General features: G+C 43.5%; 1 protein-coding gene across 1 annotated transcript in view; it reads right to left on the reverse strand.

Moving 5' to 3' along the window:
- Nucleotides 1-23,757, reverse strand: part of LOC144690414 (uncharacterized) — a 537,164-nt gene that overhangs the window by 324,260 nt on the left and 189,147 nt on the right. The gene's annotated exons all lie outside the window — the stretch shown is intronic.

The raw sequence follows: 23,757 nt of genomic DNA on the forward strand, positions 1-23,757 counted from the left end.
CCATATTTAAATAAATAATCAAGGGTCAATTGAGCTTCTTAACAAGCCAAATGACCCCGATAATATGCTGCCCACACCATAATACGGTTGGCATGGGCAAAAGGGTGAACGTGGGCAGGCATTTTTTGAAAGAATTTTTAAAAGGGCAGGGGAAGGAGTGTATTATCGTCGGGGGATACCCTTTGCACACATCGGGGTGGGGGGGGGGTTTGGTGTGGGAGGTAGCCCCCCCTTAGATAGAACGTCTCCTTTCTTCCTACCTGCCTGCTCTGTAAAACACACCGCCCCCGCCCCCCCATCTGCCCCTCCCTCCCTAAAGTGCCCTCCCCACCCAATACCCTGGACTTGCTCCAGGATCCATAGGCCTCCTTCTTGGGCTTGCTTGCAGTCCCAACAGTGCCTACTAATGCACTCTTGGAGATGCTGGGATTGCTGGAGCTGCTGGCCAATTGGACTGGCTGACAGCTCCTGAGGGCAAGACATCCTCCCCAGTGAGAGGCTCAAGTCCCACACTGCACCAATTTAGCCCACCTGCACCGCATTATGACTGCTGGGTAGGCTGGTGTGGAGCAAGTTGGCTCCGTGCCAAATTTGCTTCCAGGAGGGCGAGCTGTCATATGCCCCACCCCTGTAATATGCTGTCCTATATGTGGAAAGGAGGCCTTGTGGCACAGTGGTAGTGTCCCTGCCTCTGAGCCAGAAGCTCCAGGTTCTTCCTGCTTCAGGACTTGATGACCAAGGAAGGTGCATTTGTAACACAGCAAACAGATATCAACTTGTAAATCCTTCCAACATATGCCAATGGCAGGTGGTAAGAGTCAGATGGATTCCTGGTCAGCCATACAACTGGAGCCTCTATCATCACTATCCATAACTCCAGACTACAACATGCATGTAAAAGTGTATGTTGCCACAGTAAAACAGAGTCCCCAGGGGGGCTGGTTGGCTCAGTTAGTCCAGTGTGGATCAGATTTGTGCCAACAGCACAGGGTTCAATCCCTGTTCATATCGGGGTAGATTTGGGACCTGCCTCCTTGCCCTACCTGTGGTGGAGGTCATGGCGCTGTGGGTCAGACCTGCCTTCAGGCAGAGAACTCAAGTAGAAAATATGTGGGAACTTCCTGTGCACAACGGTAACTACATTTTTTATGTAAAATGCTTAATTGGTGGTAAAGCTCCTGGGATGTGGTCAAGAAAAGCGCTATATAAATGATGTTAGTTCTTTCTTTCTTCTTCATCAACAGACACATAATCGCCTCCACCAGGTTGAAAGTGACCCCAATGATTCTGGATTTTGACACAATAAGGATGGTGGGAATAAAGGGTCATGAGGACTCGAAACGTCAACTTTGTTCTTCTCCGCCAATGGCCAGACCTGCTGAGTTTTTCCAGGTATTTCTGTTTTTGTTAAGGATGGTGGGAATGTATTTTCATTGACTAACTACGTGTTAAGTTTGAAAGGTGGGCAGGCACAGGCTTGACTAGCATCACTGGTCAAGTGCTGAGTACATTTGTTCAAGAATCATGCTTCTTTAGTCAAATAAGCTCAAAGCAGCATCCAGCCCAAAACAAAGAACTTCTGCAATCCAACACAATACTCAAAACGCAGGCATTATTGTTACATAGGCAAACACAGCAGTCAATTTGTGTACACCAAGATCTTGCAAGAAAGAAAGAATTTGTGCTTATATACATTCCATACCTCTGGGAATCTTCAAGTACCTCACTGCCAAAAGTTGCTTTTGAAGTGCAGTCACTGTTGCTGGACAGTAGCCAGTTTGTGCACAGCAAGATCCCATTGGCAGCAAATTGAATGAATAGCCAGGTATAATCTGTGTTGGGGTGATGGTTGAGGCAAGAATGTTGGCAAAGACACTGGAGCAACACCCTCTTCTTCAAATAATGCCACAGGATCTCCTGTGTCTAAATGAAAAGAGGCAGATAGAGTCTCGATCTAATGTTTCACCTAGATGATGGCACCTCTGGCAATGCACCACTCCCTTGGTGTTGCACTGAATAATCGGCTCAGACTGTGTGCTCACATTCTGGAGGGAAGCTTGAACCTGCAATCTCTGACTCACTGAAAGTACATAACACTCTACCACTGCTCCCAATGCAGTCTCCTCTACTTTGGGGAGACTAAACGCAGACTGGTTGACTACTTTGCAGAACACCTTCACTCAGTCCACAAGTATGACCCAGACCTTCCTGTTGCTTGCCATTTCAACTCGCCATCTTGCTCTCTTGCCCACATGTCCGTCCTTGGCCCACTGTAATGCTCCAGTGAAACCCAGCGCAAACCGAAGGAACAGCACCTCATCTTCCGATTAGGCACTTTACAACCTTCCGGATTTAACATTAAGTTCAACAACTCCACGCCATAAACTTTCTCCACTCTCTTTACCCCTTTTTAAATCCATTTTTAAATTTTTATTTGTTTGTCTTTATTTATTTATTTTTTGTTTTTATTTATTTATTTTTTTAATGTTATTTTTTAATTTTTTAATCCTTTTTCCCCAACCACCACCCAGCCCCAAATAGAGCCATCTGTCACTTCTGTCTATGTTGTGCTTTCACAGAGTATTGACCCTTGTTCTGCTATTAACACATTCTTCTATCTTACCTTTATGCAACTATCAGTACCTTCTTTAGTCTTTAACACTACCATTAACACTCCCTCTGTCATGAGTCCATGACATCCTTGTCAATCCTCCTGAGCTCCCATCTATACCTAACCTTCTATTTTGCTCCACCTGCTCCACCCCCTCTTAAACTGTATAAAATCCATCACATTTCTTCTTCTCTTTAGCTCTGAAGAAGTCATATGAACTCGAAATGTTAACTCCATTTCTCCCTCCACAGATGCTGCCAGACCTGCTGGGTTTTTCCAGCCTTTTCTGTTTTTATTTCAGATTTCCAGCATCTGCAGTATTTTGTTTTTATTTTACATAACGCTCTAGTTTATTAGATTCTCAGCATTTTTTTTTTCCAGCTTTAAGTACTAGTTCAGAAATGTGCAGTGTAGCAAACTGTTTGTTCTCACTTTAACGCCTGGTATAAATAGGAAGCCTAGAGATGCAGTATTACAGGGAGAACCAACCAATAGAATGGTTCATCTCATTAATGAGCTTTGTGTGTATCTCAATCAGAATAAACATGCATAGAACCAATCCATAAGAACATAAGAAATAGAAGCAGGAATAGTTGTTTGGACCTTCGAGCCTGCACTGTCATTCAATAAGATTATGGATGATCATGTGCCTCAACTCCACCTTCCCACACTATCCCATATCCCCTAATTCCCTTAGTACACAAAATATTATCACTTCTTCTCTTGAATAAATCCACAGCTCTCTGAGGTAGAGAATTCCAAAGGTTCACAACAATTTGATTGAAGGAATTTTTCTCATCTTACTCTTAAGTAGCAGCCCCTTATTCAGAGAAGGTGAAGTTGAGGTACATGATCATCCATAATCTTATTGAATGACAGTGCAGGCTTGAAGGGCCAAATAACTATTCCTGCTCCTATTTCTTAAGTTGTTATGGATTGGTTCTGCGCATGTTTTTTTCTGATTGAGATACCCCTAGTTCTAGACTCCCCAGCCAGGGGAAACATCCTCCTGACATTTATCCTTCAAGCCCCTTAAGAATTTTATATGTTTCAATTAGATCACCTCTCATTCTTCTAAATTCCTAGGAATCCAGCTGCCTTTTGAATGAGACACTAAAATAAGGCTCTGTATATGCTCTGAGCTGGATGTAAAAGATCCCATTGTAATACTGCAAGGAAGTGCAGGGGTTTCTCCTCTGTGTCCTGGGCAATATTTATCCCTTAAGCAACATCACTAAAACAGATCATCAAGTCATTACTATATTCCTGTTTGTGGGATCTTACTATGTGCAAATTTGTTGCTGCATTTCCTACACTACAACTGTGACCACGTTTCAAAAAGTACTTCCTTGATCATGAAGCACTGAGGTGTAAAAAACGCTGTAGAAACGCAAGTGTTTTCTGCCTTCATTTTCAACCTGTACATTAAGCCATCACATAGAGTTTTAGTGATGCTCTAGGAGCTGGATGGCCTAATGAGGCATTGGCATTCATCCAGACTAATGTCAGCTGAGATTCCTTCAACCATAAATATTGCAACTGACACCAGGAATCTGCCTTTATCTGCTTCCAATTCATCATTCTATTCCTTACAGTTAATTATTTTCAGTTGCACACTTCCGAGCATGCATTTAACAAAGTATGTCCTCTGATAAGCCTTGTAGAGGATGACAGGCAGCTGAAGTGACATTTTATTTAGTTTTAAAGAAATTCCACAACTTCAATAGATTACTTTCCATTTGGTCCCTAACCACAATGTTCACATTTGATGTATTTTTGGCTAAACGTCCATTTTTGAGGTAGACTAGTGGTTTTGTCTCATTTACTGCAGTTGTCAAGTGGTTTTTGCCCATTTCCAAGGTGTTCCAGTGGTTACTGCCCATTTTATGAGCTGATCTAGTGGTTACAGCCCATTTCTATGGTTGTCTAGTGCAGTGGTTCTCAAACATTTTGGCTGAAGGACCCCTTTCAAATGGATTAATAATTTCAGACACTCACCATACCTTGTATTTCGGTGCCCTTTCATTGAGTTTGAGTAAGAAGCACTTAAATATTTTTTAAAACTCCCCTCTCTTAAACTAGGCCAAACTCACCTGGCATTCACCACAAGCCTTGGTAACTGTGGGTCTACCTGGCGGCCTTCCTGTTGCTCTCAGCATTCCTCTATGTGCTCTTCCCTCTGAGGTAAGACAGCTAGCCCACTCTGCGCTGTACATGTGCTGGCCGCGTTCTGTTCTGTGATCATCAGTTTGAGAGACATTGGCCTAGCACTTACAGTCCATTTTTGATGTGTGCCTACTGTTTATTGCCTATTTTCTGAAGCGATCTAAAAATTATTGGCAATATTCTGAAGCAGTCTTTAACTATGTGACCTTTATCTATTCTAATCTTCTTGTCATATGTATATTTTGAATGATGGTTCAAGGAATAGATCTTCCTTTTGTCTGGTGATTTAAGAAGACATTTGTGCATTTTCTGCAGTAGCCTGTATACCTGCATGATCCGGTAGCAGTGAAGCAATTGATATCCTACAGCCTTAGCAAAGTTTATCCACCTAAATTCATGCTCTCTCGTGCTGTATATGCACCCAACTCCATGGATTCAGCCCATTGAAACTTGGATGGACCAAATGAATCCTCACATCTCCCCCATGAAAAACGCACTCCTCTGCATAAACCGTAATCAATTTAAGGCAATCTTTAATGCTAATAACAAGTTAAACCTTAGCGGTCACTAACTTTACTCTGGAATATATTTTCCTCTGGGTACATTTTCCTTTTTGTGAAAGAAATGTTTAACACATAATTTAATTTATCTGATGCTGGGGATGAGAAGCTGCAGTTATCTGGAGAACGAGTTGTGAAAGTGGAATTATTTATACTGGGGCAGGGGAAATGTAATAGAGGCTTTAAAAATTATGAAGGGTTCTGGCAAAGTGTCATCAGGACTTAAAATGCATATGTAAAGAAGAATCCCAATTGGCTTTGGGCAGGTGTCCCTGACTTCAGAGAGCAGGTTAAAATGATCAGTGGAATCCTGGCAGCTCCAGGGCAAGTAAGTAACTGGGGGCATTTTAACTGTTCACCCACCCAGTTTCCACCAGGCAGGGTTAACATTTCCCCCACCTCTTCTGGTTGGGATCAGTGATAAAGAGTTGAAAACTTTCACTAAGAGAGTGAAGAAAAAGGGTAGGAGAAATCACTTGATGCATAAATGTTGGACTGCTTTGCTACAGAGGGGCAGCAAGTTGAAAGGAGGAGTAAAACACTTTTGAAACAGAGGGAGATACAAGGTTATGGAGGATGAAAGCAGACCAGTGGGATTAGATTTGGATTGTTTTAGCAAAGACCTGGCCTTTCCCTATGTTGTAAACCACAATGGTTAATATTGGAAGTATCGCAGCCATCTTCCTTCCAGCAAATTTGTGAAGCACATTATAGCGGCATTAACAGGAGAAAATCAGATTACTGTAATTGTGGTTCACTTCAAATAATTCCAGCTTTACATTTCCCAATCACTGAAAGCAGGAAAAATGACAAAAGAAGTGTCTTCAATCCATCAGTTGAATGAGCCCAATGAAAATCATCCAAACACAAAGTGGAGCCAATGCCAGCGCTCTGGAGCCATCAATTCCCACACTCAAAGCAATAAACATAAGGCTGACAAGTCCACCAGTCTTCAATGGAAAGGGTGGAAATATATGCTGACAAAGTCATAAATGACTCTGTTTCAGTTATATATGAATAAACTAAGTGGCACGCTGAAGCCATGAATGAATTAGTGATGTTCTTATTCTTGCTGCTGTCTTGTTAGTAATATTCTGTTCTATACTGCATCCCTCCAGAGGCTATTACAGCTATTAAACTTATTTTTCCTTCTGCTCTTGAGAAATCTCCTTTCAAAAATTCAGTCTTTAAAAAGCTCAGTGCAACTCTAGAAGCCTGGTGACCCCTACGCATTATGGCATGTTAGTTTTTACTGCATACCAATTATTCAAAGCAAACACATCAAAGAACTATTGAGAAATGTATGGAGTATACTTCATTCCAAATTGAGCCAAAACAATTTATGAAGATGCTTAATTTTGTTACAGAGCTGAGCTATCAAAATAATTGCCTCTGAAATAATTATTACTGAAGCTAACTTGTCTCCAGCTCATTCTGCTATCTTAGCCTACAGCTGACCTGCTAAACCTTAGAATAAAGTAAATAGAAGGGGATATTTTGTCTGATCTTTGAGTTATTGGCTTTATAATTACTGTACACACAACATTCCCTCCCAAACCTTTAAGCTTCTACTCATTTGAGTTTAGATAGTTGAGGGGCGTTCTGAGGTGTTTAAAATGATAGAATCAGATCAGATCTAGCAATTCAAAACTAGGCATCCATGAGGCACCATGGCCATCAGCAGTAGCAGAATTGTTACTTGACCACAAACTGTAACTTCATGGTCCAGCATCAAGCTAGGGGATCAACCATTATTCAATAAGGAGTGTAGGAAAGCATGCCAAGAGTAGCAAAAGGCATACTTAAAAATGAGATATCAACCTGGTGAAGCTGCAACACAGGACTACAAACATACTAAACAATGGAAGTGGCCAAAACAAAAACAGAATTACCTGGAAAAACTTAGCAGGTCTGGCAGCATCGGCGGAGAAGAATAAAGTTGATGTTTCGAGTCCTCATGACCCTTCAACAGAACTGAGTAAAATTAGGAGAGGGGTGAAATATAAGCTGGTTTAAGGTGAGGGGGTGGGGGGGAGAGAAGTGGTTGGTGGGGGAGGTGTGGTTGTAGGGACAAGCAAGCAGTGATAGGAGCAGATAATCAAAAGATGTCACAGACAAAAGAACAAAGAGGTATTGAAGGTGGTGATATTATCTAAGAGAATGTGCTAATTAAGAATGGATGGCAGGACACACAAGGTACAGCTGTAGTGGGGGTGGGGTGAAATAAGACTAACAGGGCATAAAAGGTATAAATTTAAAAATAATGGAAATAGGTGGGAAAAGAAAAATCTATATAAATTATTGGAAAAAACAAAAGGGAGGGTGAAGAAACGGAAAGGGGGGGGAGGGGAGGGGATGGGGGAGGGAGTTTAAGATCTAAAGTTGTTGAATTCAATATTCAGTCCAGAAGGCTGTAAAGTGCCTAGTCGGAAGATGAGGTGCTGTTCCTCCAGTTTGCGTTGAGCTTCACTGGAACAATGCAGCAAGCCAAGGACAGACATGTGGGCAAGAGAGCAGGGTGGAGTGTTAAAATGGCAAGCGACAGGGAGGTTTGGGTCATTCTTGCGGACAGACCGCAGGTGTTCTGCAAAGCGGTCACCCAGTTTGCATTTGGTCTCTCCAATGTAGAGGAGACCGCATTGGGAGCAACGAATGCAATAGACTAAGTTGGGGGAAATGCAAGTGAAATGCTGCTTCACTTGAAAAGAGTGTTTGGGCCCTTGGGCGGTGAGGAGAGAGGAAGTGAAGGGGCAGGTGTTGCATCTTTTGCGTATGCATGGGGAGGTGCCGTAGGTGGGGGTTGAGGAGTAGGGGGTGATGGAGGAGTGGACCAGGGTGTCCCGGAGGGAACGATCCCTATGGAATGCCGCCGGGGGGGTGAAGGGAAGATGTGTTTGGTGGTGGCATCATGCTGGAGTTGGCGGAAATGGCGGAGGATGATCCTTTGAATGCAGAGGCTGGTGGGGTGATAAGTGAGGACAAGGGGGACCCTATCATGTTTCTGGGAGGGAGGAGAAGGCGTGAGGGCGGATGCGCGGGAGATGGGCCGGACACGGTTGAGAGCACTGTCAACCACCGTGGGTGGAAAACCTCGGTTAAGGAAGAAGGAGGACATGTCAGAGGAACTGTTTTTGAAGGTAGCATCACCAGAACAGATGCGACGGAGGCGAAGGAACTGAGAGAATGGGATGGAGTCCTTACAGGAAGCGGGGTGTGAGGAGCTGTAGTCGAGGTAGCTGTGGGAGTCGGTAGGCTTGTAATGGATATTGATGGACAGTCTATCACCAGAAATTGAGACAGAGAGGTCAAGGAAGGGAAGAGAAGTGTCAGAGATGGACCATGTGAAAATGATGGAGGGATGGAGATTGGAAGCAAAATTAATAAATTTTTCCAGGTCCCGACGAGAGCATGAAGCAGCACCAAAGTAATCATCGATGTACCGGAGAAAGAGTTGTGGGAGGGGGCCGGAGTAGGACTGGAACAAGGAATGTTCCACATACCCACATGGAAGTGGCCATGCAGAGTTAAGCAATCACACAACCAGCAGATCAGAAGAACGCTCTGAAGTACTGTCACAGCCAGTCATGAATGCAGATAGACAATTAAAGAATTAACAAGAGGAGGAAGCTCCATGAAAGTCCCTATCCTGAAAGATGGTGAATCCCAGCATCTCACTGTAAAAGACTAGACTGAAGCGTTTGCAAACACCTTCAGCCAAAAGTGCTGATCCACTTGAGCCTCCTCTTGAGGTCCCCAGAATCACAGGTGCCTGTCTTCAGCCAATTCAATTCATTCCATGTGGTATTAAGAAATGGCTGAGCACACTGGATAAATCAAAGGCTTTGGGCCACTGATAACATCCCAGCTATACAGCTGAAGACATGTGCTCCAGAACCAGCTGTGCTCCCAGCCAAGCTGTTCCTGTACAGCCAAACATTCTATTTCATCTAAATCTTTCAGCATATCCTATTCCTTTCCTCCTCATTTGTTAATTTAACTTCCCCTTAATTGTAATTCACTTCAATCATTCAATGTGGTAGCAAGTTCCACATTTTAACCACTCTCTGGGTGAAGCCACTTCTCCTGAATTATCAGGTTTATTAGTGACAATCTTACATTTGTGACCCTTAGTTTTGGTCTCCCCACAAATGGAACCATCTTCTCTACATCTAACCTGTCCATCCTTTCATTATCTTTAAAGACATATATTAACTCACCCCTCCTTTCTACATGTGTGTGTGTGGGTGTGTCTATGTGTGCGTGCATGTGTATGTGCGTGTGTGTGTCATTGTGACCAACAACCCCTGATGAAGTGGGTTAGCACCTTTTGGTGCTGTACTGCACAAAACAGCCGAGCAGGTCCCAAATTCCATGCCAGAATGTACTGGGCATGCCTTGTGACTCCTGAGTTTCAGGTGAAGGCTGGAACTGCTTGGCTGCATTAAGATCAAGCAACCAATCTAGACAGGAATTGTCTAGACACATACATGGATAATGGCCACTTGGAGGGCAGCCAATGTCCTGTAGAACCATACCCAAGTGTGGAATGGAGGTTGCAAATAATTTACATTGATTTGTACATTAAGCTGAGGTTACCTTAAGTGTGAACACGGACGTACGGACATATGTTGAAGGCTGGGGTGGAAGTGGCAGTTGAGGGAGGGGGTGGTGGTGGCGGGGGCTGTGGGTAAGGATAACATGAACTGTGTTCAAAGTTCCCTGTCCCTGATGTCATTACCCGATGACACAACGTTGCATGATGACAAGACACTATGATGAGGGAAATGGGAGAAGTGCAGAGAGGTAAAAGCAGCAGCCAGTTAGAGATGCGTGAATGCAGCAGCAGTAGAACTTACACTACTTAGTCTGGCTCCAGCCCATTCTCTCAGTTTACAGGCTGCTTTGATGTGGCTAAAGCCTGTTGCAATGCTTTTAGTAGGCTGCCTATGGGCAACACTGCCTTGTAATTAACTCTTGACGATGCACTGGGAAGAACTGTCTGTAGTAAGTGCCTAATTCATGGTTTGTTCTACATTTTTGTTCACAGCCTGCTCATCAACTCCACTTGCATTCCATACATTTGGCTCAGTTGGTGATAGTCGCTGGGTTAGTGGTTGTTAAGTTTCCCCCCACCGCCCACCTCCCCCAGCAATCCCCCCACCATGCTTTAGGATTTGAGTTGATAATCCAGTTGACAGTCCTGAGCAATAATAAGGTCATGTGTGTCTGTTCAGGTGAATATTAAAGACCCTGCTCGCTCAAAAAGGAGCATAGAGTTCCACTGGTGTCCTGGCCAACATTCCTCCCTCTAACAACATAATTAAAAACTGTTAAATTACTATGAAATAATGGCTGCCATGTTGGTTTGCATAGTGACAGTCAGTGCATTTTTTATAATTTATTTTACATAGACACACTTTGAGATGTCGGAGAAACATGATGAGTTTCTATATTAACATGAGTCTATCTTTTCTCTTTTGATGGTTGAATTCTCTAGTTTTCCATATCAAAATTCCTAACTGACCTTTATGGCACTGAAAGTCATAATTAGCAGTCAATATCTGTGTATTAAAATCATAGAATCATAGAATGATTATAGAACAGACAGAGGCCATTCGGTCCATTGTATCGGTGCCAGCTCTCTACAAGAGTGTTTTAGCTAGTCCCACTCCCCACTTTTTTCCTGCAGCCCAGCAAGTTTTTCTCTCCAAATAATATCCAACTCTCTTTTGAAAGACAAATGAATCTGCCCAATCCACCACACTCTCAGGCAGTGCATTCCAGATCCCAAACACCCGCTGCGTAAAAAGGTTCTTCCTTATGCCACCTTTGGTCCTTCTGCCATTCACCTTAAATTGATGTCCTCTGATTCTCGATCGTTCCACCAGTGGGAACAGTTTCTCTCCAGGCCCCTCATGATTTTAAACAACTCTACCAAATCTCCTCTCAACTTTCTCTTCTCCAAGGAAAACAAGTGCATCTTTTCCAATCTCCCCACATTACGGAAATCCTGGAACCATTCTCGTAAATCTTTTCTGCACCACCTCTAATGCCTTCACATGCTTTGTAAAGTGTGATGTTCAGAATTGGATGCAATAATCCAATTAAGGCTCAGTTGCTGACACTCTCTGGATTAACAGTTATTAGATGCACCCCCCCACAATCTCCCACAGGCTCTAGGATTTGATCTGACAATCCAGTTTGGCGGTACTGAGCCGTAATGAAATTCTGCTTGTCTGTTCGTTGTAACTTCCTTGCTTTTGGACTCTCTGCCTCCATTTATAAAACTCAGGATCCCGTATGCCTTATCAACCGCTTTCTGAACCTGCCTAGCTGCCACCTTCAATGAGTTGTGCACATGCTGTAGATGTCAACGTATAAGTCGACCTCTGAAGCCTCCAAATATTGTTCCAAAATAAGGGGTCAACTTAAAAGCCAAGTATAAAATATGAACCACCGGTATGGGTGGTCACCATTTTGAAATATAGAAAAGCAACATAATGTGGCACAGTTTATTGAATAAATTAATTGTACAAAGATGCCTTTAACCACAATAAAAGGGTTTTAAAATCTGTCAAATTCATTGTCTTCAGCGTCCAGCAGAAAGAACTAATCAAATTCATTCTGAGTCGCTTTGGTTATGACATTATCATAAAGATCTCCCTTTGGATTAAGTGTGGTGCTTTCAGTTTCAGAATTATCCCTAAACAAATCATCTTCCTTTTCTTCCATTGAATTGGATATTCAGCATTTTTTGAATGATCTGTTGACAGTTTGTGCACTAACAGCATCCCACGATTTGATGACAAAACCACACAAAACATCGAGCAGGGCAGTGCATATATTTCCTCCCCGAAGGTTTTTTTTTCGTCAACCATCCACCTATTCCATTCGGTGCTAACATGATCCTTCAATGGTTTGTTGAGGCACACATCCAAAGGTTGAACCACAGATGTTAGACCACCTGGTATAACTGCAGTTTGGGTGTTACTTCTTTGCAGAAACCTCTCGATCACCAGTTATATGGGATCTGAACGTGTTCCACACTAATAAACTATATTCTTTACATCGGTCAATGAAACACCTATTCCACACATTATTGATCCATAACTTCACTCCATCCTCATCCATCCAATCACTGTCATTGACATGCACAAAACCACCTGCAGAGAACTTAATTTTTGGCATAGTTCTATGTTTGAAAATTACCATAGGCTTTAATTTTGTTCCATTAGCCATGGAGGCTAGTACTACCTTGAATCATCTCTTAGCATGTCCTGCAACTTTCACTAGAACTTTCTAATCCACAGTTCGGTTGCTGGGCGGATAGAAATTCATGGGCATTTCATCCAAGTTGCCAATGTGGCATAATGGGCAATCGTATTTTTGCCGCTGTCTGATGATGAATCAATGGAAACTGGTAATTTTGGCATTGAGGTCTTTTGATGGTCTCTGAGGGGCCTTGGTCTTCAGCCACAGCATTTGACATTTTCATTCCACAAAGCAGCTATGTCAACTAGCTGTCGATCTCAAATCTTTGCTGGACTTTGGGTTTGATTTGGCCCACTTAAGTGCGTTTATATGCATTACATTTCTGGTGATGATGAAATGATTCTGATGATTTTTGCTACATGCTTCTCAAGATCAGGCCAGTGACTGGCTCCTGTTCTCATGGCACATTTGGTCTTTGGCTTCTCCTTCAGAGCGGATTCCCTCTTCTTCCATTCTCACACCAGTTTTTCAATAACATCAAATTCCCTCACTGCAGTACAGTTATTTGATTAGTTAGCAAATGTTATGACTTTTAGCTTGAAACCAGCTTCATACTTCATGGAAGATTTTTTTCTCTTTGTCGTTCACTACGTGGGCCAGGATTTCCCGGTCGGCAAGCGGGGGGCGGGGCCCGCTCGCCGACGCGTAAAATGACACGAGATAACATCGGGCAGAACTCCCAACATCACCCCGCCCCATTTCAATTTTCAGGTAGGTGGGGGCTCAGCGGAATCAGCTGTGCGCCCGCCAACCTGTCAATGGCCAATTGAGGCCATTGGCAAACTCATTAAAGTAATTAGTGGACCTGCCCGTCAAGCCTTAAGGTTGGCGGGCAGGCCAGGAGCCCTGGCAGGCATTAGAAAAAGCATGAAACCTCATCCACGGGCGGGATGAGGTTTCATGTAGGTTTTTAAAAATGTAATAAAAGTGTCTTTGAAAGTGATGGACATGTCAGCTGCTTCCATCAATGACCTTCCTTCCATCATAAGTCAACCTGGCGTATAAGATGACCCCATTTTCCTGGCCCCAAAAATTGTGTTTTTGCATATACTTGGCTATAAGTTGACCCTGCCTATTCAGCCATGGCATGCTATACCCACATTAGTAGTCAGCCTCAGTTTTCCACCCCATAAATGCATGCTTTATTTACATTATAACTGGGCGCAAGGAATTGAGCAGGCAGTATGGGCTGTGTTGTGAAGATGCATGGGAGTTTAAGATACGTCCACAGAGCAGACTCCATGGGCAGAATTTTCCCCCCCGTTGTCCCCCCAGTGTCACATGAGGGGACGTCAGGGAATTTTTTTTTTTTATTTTTAAGATTTTTTAGTGTGAAGCCGATCTCCCTGAGGCAGCACTTAGCCTCAGGGAGATGAGTGCACTCTTTCGTGCGCATGTGCGAAACAGCGCACTGTTGGCTTAGGGAATTCCCCCCGTGCCCGCACAGGGAGTGCATAGCGCTTCCTGACGGACGTCACGCTGACGGGCCTTAATTGGCCCACCCACATAAAATGGCGGCGCGCCCCCAATCAGGGGCGCCGATCGGAGGTGCACCTCCACACACCTGCTCCTAAATCTCCCCCCAAACGGGGGGGAAAATTCTGCCCATGGAGTCTGCTCTGTGGACGTATCTTAAACTCCCATGCATCTTCACAACACAGCCCATACTGCCTGCTCAATTCCTTGCGCCCAGTTATAATGTAAGTAAAGCATGCATTTATGGGGTGGAAAACTGAGGCTGACTACTAATGTGGGTATAGCATGCCATGGCTGAATAGGCAGGGTCAACTTATAGCCAAGTATATGCAAAAACACAATTTTTGGGGCCAGGAAAATGGGGTCATCTTATACGCCAGGTCGACTTATGATGGAAGGAAGGTCATTGATGAAGCAGCTGAAGATGGTTCAGTCTAGGACACTACCCTGAAGACTCCTACAGTGATGTCCTGGAACTGAGATGATTGACATCCAATAACCACAACCACCTTCCTTTGTGCTAGGTATGACTCTAACCAGGGGAGAGTTTTCCCCCTGATTTCCCCCTGTAACGAAGTCAGGAGCTGAGTGATCCTGGTGGAACCCAAACTGAGCATCAATGAGCAGGTTATTGCTAAGCAAGTGCCACCTGATAGCACTGTTGATGACCCCTTCCATCACTTTACCAATCATCAAGAGTAGACTGATGTGGGGGCGGTAATTGGCCAGGTTGGATTTGGCCTGCTTTTTGTGGACAGGGCATACCTGGGCAATTTTCCATATTGCTTGGTAGAAGCAAGTGCTTTAACTGTACTGGAACAGCTTGCCTAAGGGCCTGGCAAGTTCTGGAGCACAAGTCTTCAGTACTATTGTCGGAACATTGTCAGGCCCCTTATCTTTTGCAGTGTTCAGTGCCTTCAGCTGTTTCTTGATATCACGTGGAATGAATTGAATTGGCTGGAGGCTGGTATCTGTGATGCTGGGGACTTCTAGAGGAGGCCGAGATGGATCATCCATTCGGCACTTCTAGCTGAAGATTGTAGCAAATGCTTCAGCTTTTTCTTTTGCACCGATGTGCTGGACTCCTCCATCATTGAGGATGGGGATATTTTTGGGAGCCTCCTCCTCCAGTGAATTGTTTTATTGTCCACCACCATTCACGACTGGATGTGACAGGACTGCAGAGGCAGACCTGATCCTTTGGTTGTGGAATCACTTAGCTCTGTCTACCGCTTGCTGCTTATGCTGTTTGGCATGCAAGCTGTCCTGTGTTGTAACTTCACAGATTGACGCCTCATTTTTAGGTATGCCTGGTGCTGCTCCTGGCATGCCCTCCTGCACTCTTCATTGAACCAAGGTTGATCCCCTAGCTTGGTGGTAATGGTAGAGTGGGGGATATGCTGGGCAATGAGATTACAGATTGTACTATTCTGCCACTGCTGAGGCCCACAATGCCTCATGGATGCCCTGTCTTGAGCTGATAGATCTGTTCAAAATCTATCCCATTTAGCACGGTGGTAGTGCCACAAAACATGATCGAGGGTATTATCAATGTGAAGACGGGACATCGTCTCCACAAAGACTATGCCTACCACTCCTACCAATGCAGTCATAGACAGATACATCTGCAGCAGGCAGGTTGGTGAAGATACGGTCAAATATGTTTTTCCCTCTTGTTAGTTCCCTCACCACCTGCCACAAACCCAGTCTAGCAGCTATGTCATTTAGGACTCGGCCAGCTCGGTCTGTAGTGGTGCTACCAAGCCGCTCTTGGTGATGGACATTGAAGTCCCCCATCCAGTGTACATTCTGTGCCCTGGCCACCCTCAGTGCTTTCTACAAGTGGTGTTCAACATGGAGGAGCACTGATTCATATGCTGATGGGCGGTAGGGGCAGGACATGGTAATCAGCAGGAGGTTTCCTTGCCCATGTTTGACTTGATGCCATGAAACTTGAGGACTCCCCCAGGCAGCTCCCTCCTGACTGTATACCACTGTGTTGCCACCTCTGCTGGGTCTGTCCTGCCAGTGGGACAGAACATACCCAGGGATGGTGATGGTGGTGTCTGGGACATTGACTATAGGGTATGATTTGGTGAGTAGTCAGGCTGTTGCTTGACAAGACTGTGGGACAGCTCCCCAATTTTGACATGAGTTCCCTGATGTTAGTAAGGAGGACTTTGCAGGATCCGCAGGGAGGGGTGTGCCATTGTTGTTTCCCACGCCTAAGTCAGTGCCAGTTGGTCTGCCCCGTTTTATTCCTTTTTGACTTTTCTGTCACGTTTGGGTATAACTGAGTGGCTTGCTAGGCAATTTCAGAGGGCAGTCACATTTAGGTCAGAGCAGGTAAGGGCTGCAGATTTCCCTCCCCAAAGGGTATCAGTGAACCAGATATTTTTTTAATGACAATCGTTTTATGGCATTATTTTATTAATTGAATTTAAATTGCACCAGCTGCCACGGTAGGATTTGAACCCATGCACCCAGGGCATTAGCTTGGGCCTCTGGTTTACTAGTCCAGTGACATTACCACTATGCCTCTGCCTTCCCTACCCACTGAGACGAGACTAACACCTCAGAGAAACTGAGATTGAGAGACAGATTGAGGCATCAGAGATAGAGAAAGGAAAAGGTTCAACCAAGAGAAAGAAACAGAAAGCAGACAGGCAAACAGAACAATTAACTCAGGCAGAGGGAGAGATACAAAGAAACAGACAGAGACCAAGGACGGAAGGGGATAGGAGCATATCCCTTCATTACATTGATTCTACTGGGGGTGAAGTATTAAAACAGTATTTTTATTGTGTCATATGCGGGCTATATCATGCATTATACAATCTCAAGGGTCACAAATGAGTCTTAATTTGACAAATAGTCTGCTGGAAATAATAGCCCAACCTGTGTGGTACAAACAGGGCACAAACCTGACAGTCAACACGTGCACAAAGTTATTTTGACGAGAGTGCAGACTGATACTTCTTCAGGGCGATCTCTTGGCTGGAGCAGTTAGCAAGCCCACTCATACAACAGGAACATTGTGTTTTTAATCTTTGGTCCAGTGAAGCAAAATTAATAGCTAACACCAGACTGACACCCGCTCAGTTCATAAAACGCAAATGCAGTCTGAGGTGGAAAAAGCCCACATTTCATTGTCTTTCATTTCCTGGCTCCTTGCCAGCGACTTATTTTACCTTGTTAATCAAACCAGCATGAAATTAATCCGAGTCTCCCGGCTCCCATACATCAGCGCAGATTATCCATTAAATCCCAGAGCAACCCTTGATCTCTGTACTATAGGGACTACTTTCTTCAGGCTCTGATTGTCCAGGGCACAGACATTTGTGTTTTGTTTCCTTACATATTTCAGAGGAATTCAAGAGATAAAAATCTCTTTACATTTCCCTCATGTTCACTTTGTTGCAAAATCATTAATGTTTCACAACGAGCTATATTTCAGGTTGAAGCATTGCATTGGGAGAGGCAGATGAAGACGATCAGGGGAGTAGGTTACTTTGTTCAGGTCCTGTTGGGCATCCTGCTTAGCTAAAGATGCCTTCATTCCAAGGTCATTGCATGCAGTGGCCTCAAAATCCCTAGGATTGCCAGAGGGACAGGAGGAGGCCATTTAATTCCTTGAGCCTGCTCTGCCATTCAATTAGAGATCTGCCTACTCCATTTACCAGTCTTTGCTCCATATCCTTTGATACTCTTACGTAACAAGATTCTATCTATCTCGGCTTTGAAAGCTCCAATTGTTTTCCAACATCCACAGAGTTCTGGGGAAGAGAATTCCAGATTTCTACTATCCTTCATGTGAAAAGGTGCTTCCTGATTTCCCTCCTAAATAGCTTGGATCTAATTTTAAGATTATGTGCCCCTCATTCTTGATTCCCCCATAAGAAGAAACAGCTTTTCTCTTCTTACCCTATCAAATCCTTTTAACATTTTAAACACCTAAATTAGATCATCCCTTAATATTCTAAACTCAAGGGATTACAGCCAGGTCTATGCAACTTGCTCTCATAAGGCATGTTCTAAGTCCTGGGCACTAAGCCCCTCGAACCTGTTCTGCCATTTAATTCAACGATTGTGGATTTGTACTTCAATCCATTTATTTGCCTTGGCTTCATCTCCTTTGATACCTTGCCTAACAAAAGCCCTAGAATTGGAGAGAGTGTAAGTCACATGTATAAAGGAGATGGTGCACAGAACATGGGTCAGATCTTGGCTTTGACACAGTTCCACCCCATTTGTCCAGGATATTTTACCGGCGGTCAAAGTGGACAAGGGATGGCCTTCTGTCCTCCTTCCCCATCCCAAACACATAGGGGAATGGTGTAAGGGGGTGGGGGTGGGTATGGCATGTAGGACAGATTCCTGTAACATGCATTCAAATGTCACCCCTAACAAAAACGGAAAAATAGTATCTGCCACTGGGTAGGCTGAAGAATGTGATCTCCCCAACATAGGAATAGGCTATTAGCTCCTCTAGCCTGTTCTGCCATTCAACTAGATCATGGTTGATATGTGGTTTTTTGCCCATATCCCTTAACCTTTTTGCTATGCTCATGGGATGTGGGTTTTGCTGGCAAGGCCAACATCTATTTCCCATCCCTAATTACCCTTGAGAAGTAGTGGTAAGCCACCTTCTTGAATTGCTGCAGTCCCTGTGGCAGAGGTACACATGTTCCACATCAAAAACTACAGGCCTAGCCCCTGGAAAGGGGAGCTTTAAGCAGGAAAAGGGCTTCTCATGAAAATCTCCAGTAGTCAGAAATCTCGCTGACAAAGACACATGAATTACAGCCAACATAATGCCCACGCTGGCAAAGTATCATGTTGTAATATAAGAAACATGGCAGGCAATATGCACACAGCACAAACAGCAATGGAGCGAATGACTAGATAATCTGTTTTTAGTGATTTTTGTTGAGGGGTAAATATTGGCCAGGACACCCGGAAGAACTCCCCTACTTATTTTTTAAGTAATGCCATTGGATCTTTCACATCCACAAGAGAGGGCAGGCAGGCTTTGGCTAACCTGTTATCAGAAAGACTGCACCTCTGACAGTGCATACGAACATATGAAAAATACGAAATAGGAGCAGAAGTAGGTTGTTCGGCCCTTCGAGCCTGCTCCGCCATTCAACAAGATCATGGTTGGATTTGTTTGTGTTTTGAATTCCACATTCCATCTACCCTGATAACCTTTGATTCCCTTGTCCAACAAGAATCTATCTACCTCCGCCTTAAAAATATTCAATGACCCCGCCTCTACTTCCTTCTGAGGTAGAGAGTTCCAAAGTCGCACGATCCTCTGAGAGAGAAAAATTCTCCTCATCTCTGTCCTAAAAGGGTGAACCCTAATTTTAAAACAGTGCCTCCAGTTCTGGACTCACCAGAACAGGGAACATCTTTGCCAAGACTGTTCAGAATCTTATATACTTCAATCAAGTCACTCCTCACTCTTCTAAACTCCAGTGGAAACAAGCCCAAGCAGTCTGTCCAACCTTGGATGTGGTCTCACCAATGCTCTGTATAACTGAAGCATAACATCCATACTTTTATGTTCAATTTCTCTCGTAATAAAGGATAGCGTTCCACTAGCCTTCTTAATTACTTGCTGTACCTGCATAGTAACTTTTTGTGACTCATGCACTAGAAAATCCAGATCCCTCTGCACCTTGGAATTCTGTAGCCATTCTCTATTTAAGTGATACCCTGCTTTTTTATTCCTCTTGCCAAAGTGAACAACTTCACATTTTCCCATGTTATACTCCATCTGCCAGATTTTTGCCCATCAGTTCAACCTATCTATAGCTGTCTGCAACCTCCTTATGTCCTCTTCACAACATATTTACCTATCTTTGTGTCATCTGCAAGTTTAGCTACCATACCTTCGCACCCCTCATCTAAACCATTGATATAAATTGTAAAAAGCTGAGGTGCCAGCACAGACCCCTGCAGGACTCCACTTGTCACATCCTACAAATCAGAAAAAGACCCAGTTATGCATACTCTCTGTTTTCTGCCAGCCAGCCAATCTTCTACCACACTAGCACTCTAGCAGTACTGCGCTAGCAGTATCAGCCTAAATTTTGTATTCAAGTAATCTGCATATACCTTAAATTGTTGACAAATCCTGGTGTTCTCATTTAGGATTTAAACATCAAAGAAGCACCAAAAACCTCCAGGGCCACAGGATTGAAATCAGACAAAGCAAAGTGAGAAACATAAACACAACCAAACTGAGTCTGCCTGTGCTTGGAGAGCAGGAATACCAGAGTTCAAGGCCTGAATACCAGAGTTCAAGGCCTGCATGTGGCCTTAGGATTGCAATTTGTAGGCCCCTGGAATTGGTTGTCATGGGAACACAGCCACCATTTTAAATTCCCTGACAGATCATGGCTGTTAATCTGCACAGGTCCCTCAGAGGGAAAGACACACACAACATTTTCAATCTTTAAACGGGAGCCTCTGTGTTGAAATAAATATGAGAAACTGCAAGTAATAATTACCCACTAGATAACTGTCAACTTAATTACATTTTATTTTATCTATAACCTTTTATATCAATACAGTATGCTACAATTAGATGGATTTTTATTTGTCTTTTAGTAATGAATGTCATACGCAATAAACAATCATTATTATAAGAAGCAAGTTACCCAAATACATGTCATTCTTATTGAATTATCTTCCAAATCTAGCTTCATCTATTAACATTCTTGGCCTCACTATATCCTCTGTCTTCAGAGTGGAACTCCCACATCTTTCCAGAGCTAAATCTGCCTCCAATAAGTTCAGTTCTACCTTTTGTGCCAAACATTTCTGTTCTGTTTGACATTTCTTAACTTTTGGGAATCCATGTCCGTGCAAGACCTGAATTCAGACCCACATATCTGATGAAACTCTTTTAACCCCTCTCTTCTGCACAGGACTCAAGAATAAGCTTTAGTGGAAGGGGTCCTGCACCACTGCCCCCCACCGACTCTCTCCACTGTGACTTATCTCTGTTTTATCAATACTAAGGGCCAGAAGGAGAGCTCCTGTGCCTCCTGTTTCATAAGCAGTGCTATAAAAACCACCTACCCCCACTTGCTCCCGTTTCCATATAACTGCCAGGTTTCCCAAGCCCTGGGAAATTTGGCCAGCCAGCATTAATTTAAATCAGGCTCCTGACTTCACTGTGGGAGCCTGATTTAAATGTTATAATGGAGTTTGCTGCTTTTCAAGAGCAGGATGCAGACACAACATGCAATCCACTGTCATAAAAATGGCAGATGCGTATGTAGCAGTTTGGGGTCATGTTTCACAATATTTAATTCTTAACCCCTACTCCTGCCATCATGGGGTTGTTAATGTTGATGCCTTGATATCTCCAAGAAAGAAACAGAAAACTTGTATTTGCATATTATCTTATCATGTCTTCAGGACAACAACAACCTCCATTTATATAGTGCCTTAATAAAACATCCCAAAGTGCTTTATGGCCAATGGGCTGCTGTTGAAGGGCAATATTCCTCCTTCTACTTAGGCAGTCCCTCAAGATTGAGGATGACTTATTTCCACTCCATTTTTATTGGTTCTGAGATGGCAGATAAGTCCAATGGATGATCTGCAGTCTCTGCCACATGCGAGATTGGTGGCACTTGGAGGGATGGGTAGATGAGTTGTTTGGAAGTTTATGTACTCTCTCCAACTCCTCGACTTTGCCTCTGCCAGTTCCCAAAGAAGTCTCTCAATGTGTTCAGTGCCTTCCTGAATAAACCCCTCTATTTCAGTTGGTCACAGGCCAGGGACTCTCATGGGTTGGCAGGTTGTTTGATCTCTCCAGGTATGCTTTGAGGACATCGCTGAAGTGTTTCTACCATCCTGCTGGGAGTCTCCTACCGCAACCAAGTTCCGAGCAGAGCTGTTGCTTTGGGAGTCTGGTGTCAGGCATACGAACAACATGTTCCGCCAGTGGGGGTGGTTTTGAGTGATTACCACCTCTGCTGCTGGGCATGTTGGCTAGGGAGAGGATGTTGCTGATGGATCACCTTTCATGCCACCGGATTTGGAAGGTCTTGCCAAGGCACTGCTGATGGTACTTCTACTAGTGATTTGAGGTGCTTGCTGTAGGTTGTCCAAGTTTCCAAAGCATACAGGATCACAGGGATCACTGCTGCTCGATAAACCATGCTGTGCAGGAAATTTACACACAGAAAGATCCTACAAACAGGAGATGAATGAATGGTCAGACAATCTAAGTTTGCTGGAGTTGTTGAGTGCGACTTACAATAGAGTGCAGGAGTTCAGTGCTTCAGGGAGTTAAGAGGAGGAAGGGAAAGAGGTGTTTGGTTACTTTTGTCTAAACATTTTCAGCCTCCAGGAATCGATTCTTGCTCTGCTACAGGAGAAGAAGCTGGTTAATTGGTGAGTATCTGGTAAGTGATTAAGGTTTATTCTATTCCCAAGGCTCAAAATAGTATAATTTGAGTGAGAGGTGAGTGAGAGAGGATAAAAGGTGCAGATTGAGAGGCCTACCTGCAGTGAGACCAGCAGCAGAGTGACGTCACGAACCAAAACATGATGCGAGTGCAGGGAAAGCAGCTGATTGGTGAGTAGGATTGGTGAATATTTCTAGTCATTAAAGTAAAAGTAAGGTCTTTAGTTTGTGTTTAGGTCTCTAGTCTTTTCTTGCTCTCTTTTTCTTAAAAATAGCTTGTTAAGTATAAGATCAATACTGGTGTAAAAAAATTAATTACAACAAAGTGTAAAGAGCTAGACAGACAAGAACCAAAACAGAAACCAGAAGCCTCTCATCAACAAAATGATAAAAGAAAAGTAAAAAGAAGAAACAGAGGAAACCTTACAATGTTTTAGATCAGATATGGAAAACAAATATACCTTGAAAATCCACAGAAAACATGATAACAATCACAGGGCTGAAATATCAAGAATGACAACTATTTGTGAATACAATGCATGTTACAAGTAATAGGGCACAAGAATAGAATGTATAAAATCTATTCCTCCAGAAAGTTGTTTGGCATGAACTTCTGACCAAACCTGTGTGGAAACTTATTGATCGCAAATAGTGATAGATAAATGCAAAGGAAAATAGCAATCCCTCCAGCATGATAAGTGCTAGAAACAAAAATAAATCACTGCCAGTATTTACAGAGAAAATATAAATAGCTGAAACAAGCAGCTGTGGAGCACCCTATCAGAGACTGCAATTGAAATGTCATAAAGTATTATTCATAAATTCCATAAACATTAATAACCTGGTCCAGACTTTCTGGAATTCTCCACTGGCATTCCCTGAATCAGATCCAATGACATACTTGTCCTGGGAGGCACCCATGAACAGTTACAAATTAAGTGAGAGCTGTTAAACTGCACACCATAATCAAACATTACACTCTGATGCTACACTGATCATTACACACCGACATCACAGTCAAACATTACACACCGACACCACAGTCAAACATTACACACCAGCACTACTGTCAAACATTACACACCAGCACTACTGTCAAACATTACACACCAGCACTACTGTCAAACATTACACACCAACACTACAGTCAAACATTACACACCAGCACTACAGTCAAACATTACACACCAGCACTACTGTCAAACATTACACACCAGCACTATAGTCAAAGATTACACACC

This window comes from Cetorhinus maximus, chromosome 15 (assembly GCF_964194155.1).
Source record: "Cetorhinus maximus chromosome 15, sCetMax3.hap1.1, whole genome shotgun sequence".
Classification (NCBI taxonomy): Eukaryota; Metazoa; Chordata; class Chondrichthyes; order Lamniformes; family Cetorhinidae; genus Cetorhinus; species Cetorhinus maximus.